This window comes from Tupaia chinensis, unplaced genomic scaffold (assembly GCF_000334495.1).
Source record: "Tupaia chinensis unplaced genomic scaffold, TupChi_1.0 Scaffold000671_1, whole genome shotgun sequence".
Classification (NCBI taxonomy): Eukaryota; Metazoa; Chordata; class Mammalia; order Scandentia; family Tupaiidae; genus Tupaia; species Tupaia belangeri.
Window position 1 is genome coordinate 1,798,937 of NW_006160193.1, and position 8,679 is coordinate 1,807,615.

Consider the following 8,679-nt stretch of genomic DNA (forward strand, 5'->3'; position numbering starts at 1 on the left):
CGTACTCAGGGAGGTCTCCAGACATGAACCCACAACCTCCCCCGGTGTCAGGGTCACAGAGCATTGCACTTCACTGGTGCACCATCATCTAGCTGTATAACCTTTTAAAATGTTTTTATTTATTTATTTGTTTGTTTATTTTTAGTGTTGCTACAGGGTGCTTGTGCTCACCAGAAAGACCCAGAGAGAGAAAGAGAGAGAGGGAAAGTGAGAAATCACCTTCTTACTGTAGGGATGGCCATACCACAATCCCTTCTCTTCCATTTTTCACTTGGGATCTTGGGCATCCATTCACATGCACCTGGTGTGTTTCTTGAGCTGCTCGGTCTGGGACTCAAACCGCACAGGTCATGTGGGATCCAACTGCCTTAACTTCCATGCCACCTGCTGGCTCTAAAATGCTCTTAAATGATGGTACGTTCAGAAAGTATTTGTGACTGAGTCCAGAGCATGTTTTCAAGGGGGGAGGAACATCACCCCTACCAGAGTTAAAATCGGTTCTTGGTGGAGGGGGTGAGTCTTACACCGTCTATGTTTGAAGTGCGAGGATACCGCTGGTACATGAGCAGACAGTACATCTGTGAGATTAAAGTGTCGTGGGGTGGTGACTCGGAAAACAAAGGTCCAAAATGTCTCCTTCAGGGTACATTCATTTTAAGAAAAGTTGAGAATCCTTTGCTAGTGATATATAACCCACATTGCTATTTGTTAAAGTACTTTAGGTGGCTCAGGCAAGGTTATGGGACAGAAAAACCTCTGAGACTTTCTGGATCCAGGTACGTTGAATTCGATTCTTCTGCACAGCTGAATGGTACATGTCACTCCGACCTCTGTCTCTTCATCTGGGACAGCATGATAGAATTCTTCTTAGGTTGCTGTTGGTGCTTAACAAGCTAAGATAAATTAATATATAGCTATATAAATATTACTATATACACGGACAGAAATACACACTAGCTCAGGGCGTGGCCTTCAACGATGTGTCTCCTCTTTTCCTCCCAATCTTTCTGCTCCTCACAAAATGTCATCATGAAACCATCCCTTGGCTTCCTACCCCCACTCTCCATGTCCCCTCACTGACACATATTTTTGCCTGTGAAGTGAATCAACATATGGAAGATTCTAGCTGTATTTCATTCTTTGATTAGTGGAGTCCAAAACATGTGTGTTTGATTACTCTTGAGCCCAGGAAGTGGAATGGGTTGACCCTGTTGACCAGAGATGGCAGCAAAGCCTACAGGGTGGTCATGCTCCCCCTGTTGGTCAGTCTCAGTGTTGCTATGCGATCATAGGATTTCTGGCAACTTCCAACCAGCCAGGGTCCATATGCAGTGGGAGCTGAGGTTTGGCATAGCAGGTCATTTCGCTCAGTCTGCTTGTATTCTTACCTGATTGTCCTCATAGACACCGCCTGTGCTTCCATAGTAACTTGGTGCATATCAGTCCACCTGTGTTACTAAGGAGTCATGTGACGAGAAAATGGGGTTACGTGGCTTTTGCAGTTAGAACAAGAACTCCGTGTCATGACCTTGCGCTCTTTTAATGAAGACCCTCTGGGAGAAAATCCATGTCCAGGCTCAACAGAGGGAACCGAAAGGCCTTTGTCTGTTTGCTTTGCTATAGGGTACGTGTGATGGCCAGAGACAAAGAAAGTGAGAAATCACCCCCCAGAAGGTATGGTCATGCCAGAATTCCATCTCCTTTATTCTCTTGGACTTTGGGGCACATATGCACATGAGCTCAGCGTAATTTTCAGGCTGCCAGGTCTGGGACTCAAATCGCAGTCAGCCATATGGGATTCAGCCATCTTAACCAGCCTGCCAGTGGCTGATCTTGGAGAGGCTTTTTAAGAGCCCCTTTCCCCTTTAGTCTGGTGATCATCATGAACTGTGATTCAACACGCTTCTCTCTTTGCGTAGGCTGTCAGGAAACTCAGCAAAGTTTGTCTTACATCCCTATCATCTCTACAGAGCTTCCCCATTTCGTTTTGTATTTTGAGGGGGATGGATTTTATCTGCTGCCTTTAACTTTCCTTTCTCTGCTGTTCCTCTGTCTTCCCCAAAACTCAAAGGTGCTAACTCGCTCTCTGGGTAACTAACACCAATATCTATTCCTAGTAGGTTAGTGCTGGTCTCCCAAGTCTTCCATTTTAAACCCAGTATTGGTTTGCAGTTCTGCCTTTCCTCACTAAGGACTAATATCATGGTGAGATTGTGACCTGGAAGACCTGGCCCATGAACAACCACTGAGACCCTGCTTCATATTTGATGCCTAACTCCAGAGATTATCTATTCAAATAATGATAGAATACTGGATTAAAAAAAATGCTGCACTGAGCCAGGGAAGAAAATCCAGTTCAAATTTCAGTCAACAGGTATGTGTTGTCTTCTTAGTCTAGATGCTGTAGAAACTAAGATGAATGACTTCCAGAGCTGACAGTCTAATTGGGGTGAATGATGAGGGAAGAGTGGGTATGATACAGTCTTGTAGGTGCTGTGGTGGTAGCAAGACAAAGATGTTCTGGGAACAAGGTAATGGCCCATGTTTAGAGCTTGAGAGAGTCAGGCAATCCTTCCTGGAGGAAGTGGCATTTGAACTGAGTTTTCAAAGACATGCAATTGAGGTGTCAACAAGTGGCATGGTGGTTAAGGTGCTGGACTCCCACGTGGCAAACTATGGTTCAAGTTTCAGATCCAGCCAGCAGCTTGAAAATCACACCAGGTGCATGTGCATGCATGCCAAAAATCCTGATGGGAGAATGGAAGAGAAAGGATTGTGACAGGGCCATCCCTCCTGGGAGGTGATTTCTCACTTTGTCTCTCTCTGGATCTTTCCAGTGAGTGTATTCAAGATAAGTCAAAAACCAAAAAAAAAAAAAAAAAAGACATGCAGTTGAAAACCTACATTCATATGTTGTGAACCTGTATACAAATATTTATTTACTGATACTTGGTAAAATATAGAGGTAATCAAAATGCCTTCCAGTAGGTAAATGGATAAACAAAATGTGGTATATCTGTATAATGGGATATTATTCAGAAATTTAAAAATGAATGATTGGAACCAGCAGTTAGCATAATGGCTATGTCACTGGACTCCCACGTAGTCGACCGCGGTTCGCGTCCTGGACCCGGTGGCTTAAAACTCACACCGGGCGCGTGTGCGTGCGTGCCCAAGATCCCGAGAGGAGAATGGAGGAGAAGGGATTGCGGCATGACCATCCCCTCTGGGGGGTGATTTCTTGATTTCTGTCTCTATGTCTCTCTCTGTCTGTCTGGCGAGTGCATGCGCCCTATAGCAAAAAACCTCTCAAAAAAACCCAAAATGAATGATTGAACCTGCAGGTGAACTGGAGGTTAAAGTAGCTGGATCCCACATGGCTAACTGCATGGTTCAAGACCTAGACCTGGCAGCTTGAAATTCATACTGGCCGCATGTGTGTGCATGCCCAAAATCCTGAAAGGAGAATGGAAGAGAAGGGATTGCAGTGTGGACATCCCCCCTAGAAAGGTGGTCTCGCTTTCTTTCTCTCTGTCTCTCTCTGGCAAGTACACATGCCCTACAGCTAATGAATAAACAAACAAACAAAACAAAGAATGATGAAGCCACGAGAAGCCATGGAGGAGACTCAAGTGCATATGGCTAAGTGAAAGGTGCCAGTCTGAAAAGGACACCGCTGTGTGGTTCCAACTGTCTGGCACTTGGAAAGGTGAAACCACAGACATAGTGAAGAGACCAGTGGTTGCCTGGGGTTTGGTGGAAGGTAAGAAAGGACGAGGGAAAAGAGAGAGAAAAGACAGGCAGTAGTGGGAAGGAGGTCAGGGAGGAAGAACTTTCTAGTCGGTGGCTGTAGTAGAAACCAAGGTGCAGTACTGCAAAACACAGAGCCTGCCTCCACCAGGACAGGTGACATTGTGCTGGGCAAACCAAGGCACAAGGAAGGAATGGCAGGTAGGAAGCCAGGCAGTGGGTAGGCAGACTGCAGGAGCCTGGATTTTGCCCTTAGGTCAGTGGGGACTCTGGAAGAAGGTAAGTGCGGGAGTGAGATGGACATGTTTGCTGAAGAGTGGAGGACTTAACGTAAACTCTCATTACTCCTTCCAGGACAGTCAGTAAAGAGTGACACGACCAAGGCCACTTTCCATCTCCACTCTGGGTATATTCATGCCACCAGAAGTGCCGGGGTTAACAGAGCTGCCTAAAGCCAGGCAGTATGGGAGCCAACAAGGAAAACTAAAAGCATGGCACGGAAATCCTCCGTTGCAGGGTTGTAAGGCACTGCGTGTTGTGTAGAAAGGTGAATCTCTATGGCAGACCACAGTTTGGATCCCAGCCCCAGCAGCTTGAAAAACCCCTGGACATGTATGTGTGTTGGGATGGAGAAGTGAAGAAAACAGGATTGCCGGCTGACCATGCCCATGTCTCGTTTTCACGGGCAGGAACACGCACCCTCTGATGACTAAAACAGAAAGGGGCCAACTCCTGGGCCTGGTGGCTGAGGCGACTGGATCCTACGGCCAACCTCGTGGTCTCATCCCGAACCCCGCAGCCTGAGAGGCATGCATGTGTGCATGTATGCCCGGAGTCCTGAAAGGAGGGAGGAAAGGAGGAGAAAGGATTGCAGCATGACCACTCCCCTGGGGATGCTTTCTCCTTTCCCTCCGTTTCTCTCTGGCAAGTGCATGTTCATACCTTTTAGTGAAAATAAATAAATAAATATGTAAAACAAAAAAAGAGAAAGAAATCACAAGCATTTATGTGGAACCTACAAAGTGCTGGGCCATTGCACATTCAAGCTCCTCACCCCCACCCTGTAGCGACACTTCCAGTTGGGTCTTATCCTAGTTACAACGGCAAAGCCAAGGCCCAGTGCCATGAAGCATCTGCCTGAGGCCGGACGGTGAGCCCAGGCCATCAGCCCCCAAAGCCAGCACTCTCTGCACTTCCATTTGAACTGTTCTCAAGCTTCATTCCCACTCTGTTCAGTTCTTCAGATCTGAAGTGTAGCAAAGAGGCTATTTCCTAGCACACTTGACACCACTGCAGAGAGGCCTGGAGAGGCCGTCCACAGACCAGCATGCCATGACATGTACATAGACTTCTGCACCGTAATCTTGCAATAACATGCTCCTTGTTACCCGTTCATATTGGTTTCCCAAGGCTGCCCTAACACAGTGCCATAGCCAGGAGGCCTGGAGTCTGAGTCCAGGTGTCTGAAGGGCTGCTTCCTACTGGATGGCAGGAAACAGAGGGGTAAAGAGCCTCTAATTGTTTTTGTGTCTTGTGTTGTCTAAGGTGGTCCTGGGGCCCGCCTCCATCTGAGATGTGAATGGGGGGTTGAGTGTACCAACAAAGTTGTTTTCCTAAGTTGCCCTGAGTGCAGGGCATCTGTAGGCTCAAATGATTAAAGGACCCCAAGAAGGTATGGGTTTGGGTAGCTGTGAAATAGGTGTGGTTACCTGAAACGTATGTGGATGCCTGCTCATAGCAAGATTGGTGAAACGAAGTCTGAAAGGTCATACAGGGGCATGGAGGGGGGGTTTCTGAGAAGTGCTGAGGCTCTGAGGGAAAATCCCGTCCATGCTGCCCCAAGCTTTGAGTGGCTGCTAGCAATCTTGGTGTTCACTGGCTTGTGGAGACCTCGCTTTACTCTCGGCCTTCAAGCTGACATGGCCCTCTCCTTTGTGGGTCTGTTCTGGTCTGTGTGTGTCAAATCTCCCTTTGCTTTCTCTTACTGAGACATCATCCTTGGATTTAGGACCTACCTGCCTAAAGCCAAGATGGCCTCATCCAGAGATTGCTAACGGAATGACCTCGGCAAAGATGCTGTCTACAGACGAGGTCACATGCACAGGTAGCAGGGGTTAGCACTTGGTCATATCTCTGGGGTCACAATTGCACTCACTGCATTGCTGTAAAGATGAGCAAGATGAGATTCAGAGTGCTTAAGTGACTGGCCACCAACACACGGCTAGTGACCGACCAGAAGGGTGGAAGACAGGAGAACAGCTCCACCGCTCACGAATTCAGGGCCTTCCTGACTCTCAGTCCCACGAGTGACTGGCCTGAATGTGGCCATTGGCTTGGGAGCCCACCCGCAGTATCAGAGCATGTAGATCAACCACGTACTATCGGGACTCCCAGCAGAGAGGAGCGTATTTTCTTTTGGGGGCATGTCTTCATTACCTGTTGCTACATAACTATTATCCCCATTCTTCTGACTTAAAGCAACCGCCATTCATATATCCCAGGTTCTGGAGCCTGGCTCTCTGTGTGGCTGAGCTGAGACTTCTATAAGGTTGCTCACAGGCTGCTGTCCAGGTGTCGGTCGGGCCTGCAGACATGCCAAGGATTGGTCAGGGCAGGCTGTGCTTCTGGGTTCACTCACGGGGTAGTTGGAGGACTTGGTGCCCCATGGGCTGTTGAACTGAGTCCTCAGTTCCTCACTGGCTGATGGCCAGAGACTTCCTCAGTTCCTTGTCACGTGGGCTTGTCATAGGGCAGCTCGCTGCTCAGTGGGAGTAAGCAACATGAGCAGAGAGGGTGCATGTGAACAAAAAGCAAGTTGCCATCTCTCATAACCTACTCGGGGACACGCCGTCTACATCATTGAGTCCCTAAGCCCGGCCCACATTCAAGAGCAGAGGATTTTACAGGGGTTGAATAACAGGAGTCAGGGGGTCTCTGGGCACCATCTTGGAGTGGGCTACCAGACAGAGCCACTAAAGTAGACCCTCTGCACATAACCTGTTTGGTCACTCATTATCATTTGCTTGTTGGTATTGCATCAGTTTTGTGAGCTGACTTGGGTGGCTATCACGAAGCTCAGGGGGTTTTCTAGCTGCATCCATATTCACTTGATAAGGGAGGATTCCTCATATTTTATCAGGAGCCCCAAAGTCAAGCATCTGATTAGGTTAAGAGCTGTCTACACCTGTGCACACAGCCAAACCCACTCATCCCCCCCAAATCCCAGGGCCTATTTCTTTTACTGTGTTCACAGGTGGGTTTTTAACGAAATTAGTAATGAGATCTTGCCTCCAAATCCCTTTTCCCTGGTGAATTCACTAGGGGGAATCAGCTGGTCTGAGGAGAGCTTGCGTGGCCTGTGTTTTCCAACTGATGTTGAAACTCTACCATCTCCCGCGTTGCCCTTCCACCTGCAACGCCCACACCGAGACAGCTACCCATTAACCTGTCTCTTCCCATTTCACCGAAGACTTTGTTCACACAGCCTTCAGCCCCCACTCTCTCTCACTTCCTCAGACTCTGAACAGCTCTTACGAAAAGTCAGACTGTAATTGTGGAGATGGATTTGTGCTTTGGCCTTTTCAACTTTTTGAGAATTATACATGGTGGGCTCCCCCACCCTGCCCTTGTTACCCAGCGAACAGTGTCTAATCTGTAGCCTTCGCACTAGTTTCCTGGTGGGGATTACAGGTGATAGAGCCTCACCTTCTGCTTCGGGGACTGTGCCCCCTCCCTGGTGGACACTTGCCTCCCCACAACCTGCTCTGCCTCGTGCTCAGAAGGAAGAAATAACTGTCCCCCAGAGACTCAGCGTCTGACTCATAAGACAAATAGTGTCTGGGGGAGGGGAGATAGTAGAAAGGGTGTGGATGTTGTTTTGTCTATTTCTTTCACATTTTAGTTGTAGAATTGTAATGACTAGAGAGTAATGTTCCCTTTTATTTATCTACTTTCCAAATTTAATGAATACTTCTGGCTATAATTACCTAATTTCTATATTTAAAATGACTAGGCACGTACAGTTTGGAGCCGATTGTCTTTCAATGGGATGGTATCATATGGTATCAAGGGCAGTGTATGTATGGATTAATCAATAAGCAAATTCAATTCTTAGGAGTTGCGGTTAGTTCTTTAAATTGAAGAAGCATTGACAAAAAAAGGAGTCGGGTTTATTGCTCCTCTCCCCGGATAAAAATCTACCATGAATTGGTTCATTTCTCCTGTTGTTTTTTATCATCCAGGGAAATGGTTTAAAACTCTCTAAGAGTGGCCATAGTAAGCAGACTTGCTCTGCCTTTTGGGATGGATCCTCTCTTTTTCTACACAGCGTCTATTTAACACACTAAAAGGGGGGGAAGGTTTTAGGGTCCCCTCAAGCCTACCATTCTGTAAAGTGTGCAGAAGGTAGACAGTTGGGGAGGTGGGCACTGCCAACAGGCATGGGAAAAAGAATGATGTCCCCTGGGTAGGGGGTTCCTGACAAGACTTCTGAAGTCTCTTGTATTGTCTGCTGCATGAACGTCCATTGTGCTGGGCACTGATTTCAGGAGCTCTCGAGGAGGCTGTGTGCCAGGCGCTTCACACGCCCCGGCTCTGAGCTCACAGCAATGAGCCAGATCCGGAAGCGCACGCTCCGACAGGCCGCGTCACATGCGTTAGTCAAGACCCTAAATCAGGACTATCTGATCTCCAAGCGTTTTACTGTACCACCACTGGATTACACTACTTCCTTATTATTATTATTATTATTTTTCATTTCTTTGGGAGTACTCACAGGAAACCCTTCGCTGTTCTGCTGGAAGCAAGGCTCACTGGGAGGGGAAAGGCCATTGTCCCAACCGCACCATCTTTCTCTGCAGCTCAGAGATGTAGGCGTGGCCCTCTTGAGACTGGCAGGGCTAGCACACGGGGCGCACGCGACCCGCATAC

General features: G+C 47.8%; 1 long non-coding RNA gene across 1 annotated transcript in view; it reads right to left on the minus strand.

Moving 5' to 3' along the window:
* Positions 1 to 420: 420 nt before the first annotated feature.
* The window catches only part of LOC114009933 (uncharacterized), a 22,691-nt gene continuing 14,432 nt past the window's right edge, over positions 421 to 8,679 (minus strand). The window contains exon 3 of the long non-coding RNA XR_003551331.1: positions 421 to 893. This is a non-coding gene — a long non-coding RNA (uncharacterized LOC114009933). The remainder of the gene's footprint in view (positions 894 to 8,679) is intronic.